Raw genomic sequence first — 11,954 nt, 5'->3', positions numbered from 1 at the left:
AAACTTTTAATAACTCTATCGCTTAATATTAGGGGTATCTGCGGTCCATTTGGATCGATTTTTAGGTAGAAAATGATCTGATTCAAACACATAATTAATATATGGTCTTGTTCGGTCTGGTCTATTTATATTATGATGTCCGATCCAATCCAAATATTATATGTGGTTTCAGCTCGGTTTGGATCGAGTTTTTTTTTATAAAATATTGAAATTGAGGTTACATTCAAAAATCATAAAAATGATTAAATATTAAACATAAAGCAACAATAAAAATAGTGTTCAAAAACATTAAAATGTGTGCAACAATAATATAAGTAAACAACATCATAAAATAGTAATAAACAGTAAGGCAATAATAATAAAAGCAAAAAATGGCAACAACAACAACAAGACATCAATAATAACAAGACAACAAAACAACAAGATATCAATATTAAGAATATGAACACCCGCAACGTAATTTTAATAGTTATAGTGTTCCACCGATGATTAATAATAATAATACTTTCACAACAATAAAATTGGTAATAAAACACCTAATTAGAATCAACACTTGGTTCTGAGATTGGTTTAAGTTCTAAAAAACTATATCAAATGTAATCAATATGATTTAAAACATAGCAACATATATATTTATGTGTTATAGAATATAACAAATAAAATATAGGTACAATTTTGGAGTTGGGACTTAACATTAAGTTTGGAAGACACTTAAAAGTATTACACACTTAAACTTTACATATTATTTCAGTCCGGTCTAGATCGGTCTGGATTCAATAAGTGAAATCAAAATCCAGACTAGACAAATTGGTTTTTAAAAAGTAAGTCCAACGCGGTCCATAGACATTCCACTTTTGTGGTTTCAATCTATTTTGGATCGGTTTTCAATTTTATTTTTGGATCGGTCTGGATTTGAACACCCTTACTTAATACAAACTTCCAAACATTATTCTAAAATTATCATTTATTTACTCATTGAGAAGTTTTCAGAATGTCATAAAAATGTGTATTGCCACAATTTTGTAGACCATATTTAAACTAGATACTTTAAGGAGGTTAAACACTTCTCGAAAAGCTTGCCCTTAGTAAGAAATATCATAGTATTTTTTTTCTTTTTTGGAACACTTAAATTTAACGTACCATGGTGAAAAAGGTGTTATTGTTGCCACTCCTATTATTAGGAAAAGATGTAAAAGTATAGAAATATATGTCTTAGTTATTTATGCTAGTTAGCCTATAGGGAAATTGGTTTTATGTAGTTAGTAATAGTTATTTGGTTTTAGGCAGTTAGTAATAGTTATTTTACTAGTTCTCTGGTTTTGTATATATGTGCACTTTGTCTTTGCCTAAAGTAATGTAATCAATGAATAGAAATTATCCAAATTGATTTTCTCTGTTATTCCGTTCTATCTCCTTCTCCAATTCAATTTTCTTTTCCTCACCTTAAATTCTAAGATGATATCAGAGCAATATAGGCTCTGATTGATCTTCATTTTTTTCTTGTTCTCCTATTAATATTCTCAATTATTACCTTCTTCTCCTTCTTCCATTCTTGATTTGGTACCTTAAGATTTTTTCATTCTTCTACTATGGCAAATCAGAGTCATGATGATTACAATTCTAATCCTTCCCATACTTATTTTCTCCATTCTAGTGAGAATTTAGCATTGGTACTTCTATCATTGGCACGATTTTGATGAAGACACCATGATCAAAAAAATAAAAAAATAAGAAGAAGACTATGAAGACATAGAAGTTCAAGCTTCAAGAAAATTACAGTCTAAGTCTTCAAAGGTACTTCTATCGTTACGCTCAATTTATATTTAGTAGCATAGCTCAAAGAAATTCAAAGGAACTTAAAACTATTTTTGAAAGAATTGGAAAACTCTTGAATTATTTTCAAAATGCTAAGTAATATGTTACTTGACTTGAGTAACATGTTACTAGATCTACGTAACAGATTACTTGAACTATGTGACAGATAGTAACAAATTACTAGAACTACGTAATAGATTACCTGACTAAGAAAATAGTTACCAAAAGCATAACTAACACATGTACCCGATTATTACATGGTATTAATCGACTGCATGGTTGGACAGCAAGTTTTGGTAATCGATTACACATAGTTGTTGCTACTAGTTTTTCAAATTCAAATCAGGAGTTTCCATCTTTCAATAAGTGAAATCAAAATCCAGACTAGACAAATTGGTTTTTAAAAAGTAAGTCCAACGCGGTCCATAGACATTCCACTTTTGTGGTTTCAATCTATTTTGGATCGGTTTTCAATTTTATTTTTGGATCGGTCTGGATTTGAACACCCTTACTTAATACAAACTTCCAAACATTATTCTAAAATTATCATTTATTTACTCATTGAGAAGTTTTCAGAATGTCATAAAAATGTGTATTGCCACAATTTTGTAGACCATATTTAAACTAGATACTTTAAGGAGGTTAAACACTTCTCGAAAAGCTTGCCCTTAGTAAGAAATATCATAGTATTTTTTTTCTTTTTTGGAACACTTAAATTTAACGTACCATGGTGAAAAAGGTGTTATTGTTGCCACTCCTATTATTAGGAAAAGATGTAAAAGTATAGAAATATATGTCTTAGTTATTTATGCTAGTTAGCCTATAGGGAAATTGGTTTTATGTAGTTAGTAATAGTTATTTGGTTTTAGGCAGTTAGTAATAGTTATTTTACTAGTTCTCTGGTTTTGTATATATGTGCACTTTGTCTTTGCCTAAAGTAATGTAATCAATGAATAGAAATTATCCAAATTGATTTTCTCTGTTATTCCGTTCTATCTCCTTCTCCAATTCAATTTTCTTTTCCTCACCTTAAATTCTAAGATGATATCAGAGCAATATAGGCTCTGATTGATCTTCATTTTTTTCTTGTTCTCCTATTAATATTCTCAATTATTACCTTCTTCTCCTTCTTCCATTCTTGATTTGGTACCTTAAGATTTTTTCATTCTTCTACTATGGCAAATCAGAGTCATGATGATTACAATTCTAATCCTTCCCATACTTATTTTCTCCATTCTAGTGAGAATTTAGCATTGGTACTTCTATCATTGGCACGATTTTGATGAAGACACCATGATCAAAAAAATAAAAAAATAAGAAGAAGACTATGAAGACATAGAAGTTCAAGCTTCAAGAAAATTACAGTCTAAGTCTTCAAAGGTACTTCTATCGTTACGCTCAATTTATATTTAGTAGCATAGCTCAAAGAAATTCAAAGGAACTTAAAACTATTTTTGAAAGAATTGGAAAACTCTTGAATTATTTTCAAAATGCTAAGTAATATGTTACTTGACTTGAGTAACATGTTACTAGATCTACGTAACAGATTACTTGAACTATGTGACAGATAGTAACAAATTACTAGAACTACGTAATAGATTACCTGACTAAGAAAATAGTTACCAAAAGCATAACTAACACATGTACCCGATTATTACATGGTATTAATCGACTGCATGGTTGGACAGCAAGTTTTGGTAATCGATTACACATAGTTGTTGCTACTAGTTTTTCAAATTCAAATCAGGAGTTTCCATCTTAAGTGAATGGGTTTCAACTCCAATCGTGTCCCAACTTCTGGAAGGGTCCCATGGCTGATTGGATGCGTATTTAAAGGCTTTGGAACATTCTCACAACATACAACTTTCATATCATTAACCCAGTTTCTTCTCAAAACTCTTTCAAAAAACTTTCCGCACTTTGTCTCACAACTTGGTTTCCAAACTTTCATATTATCTGAAGTTGCTTCAAGTGAAAAGTTCTAAAGTTTTCCAAACATTTTAGAGCATTGTTTTACTAAGTGTATGGAGAGAAAAAAGTATTGCAAGTTATAGCATTGTCAAACTTGTAAAGGCAATATTGTCATTGATATATTCTTCATCTTGTTGTTAACTTTTCATCATATAGTGTGGTGAGAAGGAGAAAAACTTCACTTGAAAAGATTATTTTCCAAGGGTAGATATTTGTGAGTATGTAAGGTACACGTGTCTCGGAGAGAGAATTTGTAATTTCAACTCAAAGTATCTAGTTTAAAAATCTCTTGTGTGACAAATAATCTGTATCAACATTTCGCTGCACAAAACACTTTGATACCATAACAGAAAAATCGGCCATTTCTCCCAACAACTAATTCACCCCACCCCCTCTTAGTTGTCATCTAATACTTATAGATGACATGGTTCTAGCACACAATGATGTGCATGAGATCAAGCTTATGAAACAATTTTTGGATGATTCATTCAAGATCAAAGATTTAGGTCCTCTCTTGTTCTTCTCAGATCTTGAAATTGAAAGATCATAGACTGGAATTCAACTTAATTAGGGAAAATATGTCTTATCCTTGTTGGAAGACTCAGGTTCACTTATTGTTGAGCCTTCCAAAGTTCCCTTTGATCCTTTAGTAAAGTTGCAACTTGATCAAGGCAAACCTTTCTCTAATGTCCAAAGTTATAGAAGGTTGGTTGGGAGGCTTCTCTACTTGACCATTTCAAGGCCAAATTTATCCTATGCAATACAATAATTAAGTTTGTTCATATCCAAGCCTATGGATGCACACTATAAAACAGAACTTAGCTTGTTGGTCTTGCTGATTCAAATCGGGCTTGTTTCCTAGACACTAGGAAGTCTATCACTGGGTTTTGCATATTCCTTGGTTCGTCACACATTTCTTGGAAAATGAAGAAGCAAAACATAGTAAGTAAGCCTTCTTCTGAGGCAGAATATAGGGCTCTTGTAAGTTTGACATGTGAAGTTCAATGACTCAATTATCTCTTTAGAGGCTTGGGAATTTCATTATCAGGTCCAACTTTAGTTTATTGTGATAGTCGATTTACCATCTATCTTGCTCGTAATCCAGTTTTTCATAAAAGAACCAAGCATATTGAGATTAATTATCATTTTGTATGAAAGAAGATCCAGCAAGGTCTCATTCATCTCATGGCAATTGCATCATCTAATCAACTTGCAAATGCTTTTACAAAGTCTCCAATTTGCTTCCTTTCAAGTGTTCACTTCCAAGTTGGGACTTTGTTCTCTTCACTTACCGGGGAAATTGGTTTTAGGTGGTTAGTAATAGTTATTTGGTTTTAGGCAGCTAGTAATAGTTATTTTACTTGTTCTCTTTTAGTGGTTCTCTGGTTTTGTATACATGTGCACTTTGTCTTTGCCTAAAGTGACATAATAAATAAATAGAAATTATCCAAATTCATCTTCTTTGTTCTTCCATTCTATCTCCTTCTCTAATTCAAATTTCTTTTTCCTCACCTTAAATTCTAAGAATAGATAGGCAAACACACCTATGCACCAATTAACATGGACTATTAAAATCCCAATGTCTATACCACAAAGATTGGAGGATCTAGAGGTCATCCTCCCCTTCTAAGTGAGGTTGGTTGGCGATTGATTGGATTTCCATAAACGGGTTATACTTGAAATAAAACTAAGAAAGAGAACATGTGTAGATAATATAGAATTAAACGTATATTGTGCATATACTAGGGATTCTGGATACACCATTTCTTACTCATTATTTCATTGTCCTGTTGTAAAAATATATTTTGAATTATTTGACCCTCCTTTTAAATGCAATAGAAAAAAGTAGTAGTGTTCAACATGGTTTTACAACTTTAATGTATTTTCCATACTTCTCTTAGCCTTTTCAAAATATCCATTTATGCAAGGTAATATCTGTGATTATGGTTGCCTACTTTCACTTTTGATGCTTCACTTAATTTCTACAATATTGTTGGTATATTATGGTTTTGTAAAACATTTGAATTAAGACAACACACTTATTGATTTCCAAGTGTGGATTGAAACATACATCTTATGTTTTCCTAATTATTGCAACTACTACCAATGGCAAAGAATAGAAGAATCAAAGGTAAGACTCAAACTAGTTAAATTAAGGCATCAAATTAAACTTTCAGCTAAGAAATTAAGAGGTTGTGGGAGGATCTGTTGCAACTCAAAAGTGATGTTGGTTGTGCATTATGGTGTGTGAGAATGATAGAGAATCGTTTCCTTTTAATTCATGGATTAGTGATATGAAAGTCATTGATCTACCTTTGATTGGGAGGAGTTGTGCATGGTATCTAGCTGGGGGAAGATGTATGAGTCGCTTGAACAAGATTTTTTTATCCGGTGAATGGGTTGATAAATGGCTTGAGATTGATCAATGGGCTATTCCCAGAACGTTTTCGGGTCACTGTCCATTGGTGCTGAAATATTAAATTGTTTCTACTGGTCTCTCTCCATTTAAATTCAATAACTTTTGGGATCAACATAAGGAGTTTCATGAGTTCAATAGTAATGCTTGGAGTAATATGGAGGTGTAGGGTTGATCAGCTTTTATGGTGTAGGAGAAATTATGTCGGTTAAAGATTGAATTGAAGCTTTGGAATATACAGGTATTCGACTCTATAGATCAACAATTGACTGGTATTAGTAAGGATGTTTCAAGTTTTGATGTAGAAGGTGAGGAGGTTGGGATTTCTTTGGAGAAGGTGTTTTTGAGACAATCTCTTATTGTAGAGTGGTGGGAAGTTGGAAATTTGAAGGACAATATATTATTCCATAAATCTAGGAGTCATTGGCTTATTAAGCAAAGGGATGCTAATAGTATGTTTTTCATGCTTGCGTTAGAAGTAGGAGGAGAGTGAATCAAAACATTGGCTTATCGATTGATGGTCAATGGTGGGAGGATGTTAATATGATATCTGATTGGGTTATGGATTACTTTATGAAGCTATTTGGTGAGTCATTGATGAGGAGATTGAGACTTGGTGGTGTGGAGTTTAAAGTGTTGTCGGCAGATCAATAGTCTTCGTTGTATTATGAGTTCTGTAATACTCCAGCCTTGACATGTGATCCTAAGGTTCATGAATTTACTAAGAGTGCCACCTATTAAGCTTAAATACCCCCTGTAGTATTTTATTCCCCCTAAAGGGAGCCTCCGCGACTCGAACCTAGGACCTTAGGGACTTATAGTCATTGATTCTATTACCTCAGGGACTTATAGCCTTCTGTAGCTTAGTGGTAGCGACTCAATGGAATCAATGACTATAAGTCTCTGAGGTTCTGGGTTCGAGCCGCAGAGGCTCCCTTTAGGGGGAATAAAATACTACAAGGGGTATTTAAGCGTCATAGGTGACACACTCAGTAAATTCATGGACCTTAGGGTCACATGTCAAGCCCGGGGTGTTACAAGTTTTCTTCGAGGGAAATTAGGACCACAATGTGGAACTATGCTGGGGATATGAATCCAAGATCATATGGATTTAGTTTCACTTTCTTTCAGGAACACTAGGATGTGGTCAATTAGGATGTGTGTAATTTTATTAGAGAGATTCATAAAATCTTGAAGTTACCTGCTGGATTAAATTCTTCTTTCATTACTCTTATCCCTAAGAATGTTAATTCGGGTAGGTTATAGGATTTTAGACCTATATCCCTTTTTGGTTCCTTATATAAGAATTTGCCTAAAATCCTTGCTTCGAGATTGAAAGAGGTGATGGGGTCACTTATTTCGCAATCCCATACTACTTGTATTTAGAATAGGATTATTTTGGATGCAGTTGTGGTGGTGAATGAAGTCACTCATTCTGCTAGGCAAAATTCAGATGTTTGTTTCCTTTTTAAGGTAGAATTTGGGAAGACATATGATTCAGTGAATTGAGATTTCCTGGATTATATGCTGGGTAGGTTCGGATACCTAATCATTGGCGATCTTGGGTGAAGGTTTATTTGTCTTCTACTACATTGTTGGTTCTTATTAATGGTTCTTTGGCTAGGCAATTTTCAGTGTCAAAAGGGATTAGACAAGGTCATTTGTTGGCGCCTTTTTTTATTCATGCAGGTTGTCGAGGGTTTCTTAGGTTTGACGCGAAGTGCCAAGTCCTGTGGGTTATTTTAGGGTGTGAAGCCCAGTTCTCAAAATGTAGAAATGATGGATCTACAATTTGTTGATGACACCATTATGGTTTGTAATCCTTCTCTTGCAAATATGTGGAGTCGAAAGAGTATTTTACGGTGCTTCGAACTAGCTTCGGGCCTTAAAGTGAATTCTCACAAGAGTTTTTTGTTTTCCATTATTGTGGAGGAGAGTTTTGCGGAAGATGTTGCTTTTTTCCTTTCTTGCAATATTGGTTCTATCCTATTTACCTATTTGGGTATTCCAGTTTGGGCTAATCCGAATAGGATATCCACCTGGTTTTTTGTGATTGATGCTGTCATGAGAAGACTTGGTTCTTGGAAACATAAGTTTATTTCTTTTGGGGGAAGACTAGTGCTGTTAAATGTTGTTTTATGAACATTTCGATTAATCTTTTATCTTTGTACAATGCTCCAAAGGTTGTTGTTCTCTTATTGGCTAGGATCAAAGAAAATTAATGTGGGGTAATAGTAAAGGGGGCAGGTGGTTCATTAGGTTTCTTGGAGGAAGGTTTGTCAGCCTAAATGTGCTGGGGATTGGGTGTTAAGGATATTGTTTTGTTTAATAATGCTTTGTTCAAAAGTGGAAGTGGAGGTTTCTTTCAAAACCTAATTTGTTGTGGGTTTTAGTTGTTAAATCAAACTATGAGAGTTTTTTCTCTAAATTGAGTAGTGGGGCAAGGTCAAGTTGGTGGAAGATTATTAGTAGGTTGGATGGCTCTGAGGGGGTGGGTGCTCATTGGTTTTTTCTAATATTTCTATATGTCTATGGGATGGGTCTCATTCTAGATTTTGGTTGGATGTGTGGTGTGGTGTGAGTAGGTTATGTGATTCCTTCCATAGGTTATCTTTGGTGGTTGTAGATGTCAATAGTGTTGTTAGTGATTATGTGGAATTGAGAGATGGGAAGTGGTGTTGGTTGTTAAAGTGGAGGAGGAAATTGTTTTATGGGAAGAAGAGTTAGAGGAGCAACTATATGCGGTGATTCATCTATTTTCTTACAGACATGGGAGGGTGGATGACTTTTCTTGGATCTTACCTTCTATAGGGATGTAGACGACAAAGCCAGCTTACACGGTTCAGTTGCAGGTGGTTGCTTCTGCATGGGACTTAGTGTTTTGTAATATTTGGCTTTCTTGTTTATCTTCTAAAATATCATGTTTCATGTAGAAGCTTTTGAGGGGGACAGTAGCAACTAAGACGAAGTTTTTGAGAAGATCTATTCTCTCTAATCAAGTAGATGTTGGATGCCTTTTTTGTGATAAGAATGAGGAATCAATAGACCATCTATTTTTATTGTTTGATTTTTCTGCTGTGGTTTGGAGGGAGTTTTAATCTTGGGTTGGATTTAAAGTTAATCTTCCAAACAATTGATGTGAGTTATTTCAACTCCATAATAGTGTTTGGAAAACAAAGAATGGGTCTCATTTCTAGTGTATGTTATAGTGTGCAGTGATGTGGTTAGTGTGGTTAATGAGGAATGACTTGGTTTTTAATGGAAAGGAGAGTAGTGTTTTTGAAAATTATGAAGTTGATTAAACTTAGGTCTTCATTGTCGTTTTTTGATGCACTAGAAAATAATAATATAAATTTTTTCTCTTGGTGTGTGGATCCGTTTTCATGTATTGGTAATTTTTGAATTGTTATTTTGGGTTAGCACCCCTTATACTATCTTAATGCAAGTTTATTTATTTTGCTGAGCAAAAAAATATCTAAAAACCCAAAAGCTATGGTGCCACTAGATACTTTTTGAAGGAAACAAAGAAACCAAATGGATTTTTCAAATCAAAGTAAGATATGAAAGAATTCAAAGATATATGAATCCCAAATCCATTTATGGTCATAAGAGAAACCCAAAGATTTTCCAATGTGATAAATCAAATAGGCATAATGAAACAACTCAAAAAATAACATAAAAGTCTATAAAAATATGGAAATGTGACATTGTTATATCATTGTTTCACCTTGAAACATCACATTAACTACAATCACAATAGTACTAATGTAGCTCTTCATTGTGATGAAACTACTCTACTACATATAACTCATATTTCTAGTCCCTTTGACGTTTATAGTTATGATAGTGTATTTTTTACCGAAATTGCTAGAACTCTCAATTTATAAGCGTTAGAGATGGCATATCCTTACATATTAGTAGGGATGGCAATAAAAACCGAACTCGTGGGTACCCGCCCGAACCGAACCCGAATTTAATGGGGAAAATCCGATATGATTGGGTTCGGGTTCGGATTTTACCCGGGTTTAAATTCCGGGTTCGGGTTTGGTATAGCAAAGACCCTAACTCGAACCCACCCCAAAGTAAGGTAATTCAATTTAAAATTGAAATTTCTATCATTTTCCAATTTTTTTTAATTTCTAATTTTACTTTACATACTATTGGATCTTCAAACATAAAAGAAATGACCTCTAGCTACTCCAATCTTTGTGGTATCGACATTGGGATTTTAATAGTCCATGTTAATTGGTGCATAGGTGTGTTTGCCTATTTGTTCTTAGAATTGAAGGTGGGGAAAAAGAAATTTGAATTAGAGAAGGAGATAGAATGGAAGAACAAAGAAGATAAATTTAATGGTAGCGACTCATGTGAATAATGACTATTTATCCTTGAGGTTATGGGTTCGAGTCGCGGGAGGCTCCCCTTTGTGAGGAATAAAATACTGCATGGGATATTTAAGCTAATGGGTGACACACTCAGTGTATGTATGGGCCTGGGAGGTCGCATGATATAACTGAGGTGTTATAGTGACACGCTCAATGTATGTATGAACCTGGGAGGTCGCATGACATAACTGGGGTGTTATATATATAATATATAGTAGATTAAAGTTGTCCAATTTACTATTTTTAAAAAACAAAAGCTTTAAGTCCTAATCTATCTAAAAGCCTGGTTTAGCTTGTGAGCTTATTAAAAAGTTGATTGTGCTATTAGGCCTTAAATAGGCTCACAAGTCTTTCTTTAAATAAGCTAAGAGTCTTCCTTTAAATGGCTAAGAAATCTCCTTTTAAATAGCTATCAAATCTGTTTTTAAATGTCTATTTAACAATAAACAATTAACTTACATTTTTGTTTTTAATTTTTTATAGAATAAATTACACAAAAACAAAACACCCCTCCCATTTTGCACCTACACAAACTATCACTAACTTATATACATATATTATAAGAGAGATGAATGCAATCTTTTAAACAAAATGAATTGTGGGTGTAATTAAGCTAAAGTGCGTGAAGTGTCTACCAAATTTACTCTAATAAAAATAGGGTAAATACTCATTTTAGTCCCTCATGTTTTTTGACTTTACTAGTTTGGTTTCTCAAAAATTGAAAAACCCATAATGGGCCCAAAAATTTCACAATGTGGGTCAAATTAGTCTCTATCAGGTGTTATAAAATACGCTAAAAATAACTAGTTTTACCCGCATTTGAAATTTTTGTGGATCATTTTCGGGTTTTCAATTTTTGAAGGAACAAACTAGTAAGGTAAAAAAAATGAGGGACTGAAATTAGTATTTACTCTAAAAATAATGAATATGCATCAACACGTGGACTATTTAGATTTGTCTTAATAACATACCATATTTGTGATTATTGTCATAAGCAAATATATATTTTGAAATCAATGATGATCTAGAAATTCAAACTCAATCATTATCAATATACATTATTTTATCATCAACTTTTAAATTAGTTGTTTCTACCAATGTAAGACTAACACATAGTACAATTAAATAGGTTTTTCTGATGACTTAGAGACTTACCTATTAAATTAAGAGTAAATAATCATTTTAGTCTTTCATTTTTTCGATTTTATTAGTTTGGTCTCTCAAAAATTGAAAAACTCAAAATGGTCCCAAAACTTTTAAATACGGGTCAACATGATAATTTTAGCATATTTTATAAACCTGATATGGACTTAATTTGTTCCTAAAAATAATTAATTTGACCCATATTTAAAAAATTTAGGAATCAA

This window comes from Lupinus angustifolius, chromosome LG01 (genome assembly GCF_001865875.1).
Source record: "Lupinus angustifolius cultivar Tanjil chromosome LG01, LupAngTanjil_v1.0, whole genome shotgun sequence".
In the NCBI taxonomy this organism is placed as follows: Eukaryota; Viridiplantae; Streptophyta; class Magnoliopsida; order Fabales; family Fabaceae; genus Lupinus; species Lupinus angustifolius.
The sequence above is the reverse complement of the archived record's forward strand: the minus strand, read 5'-3'. Positions refer to the sequence as shown.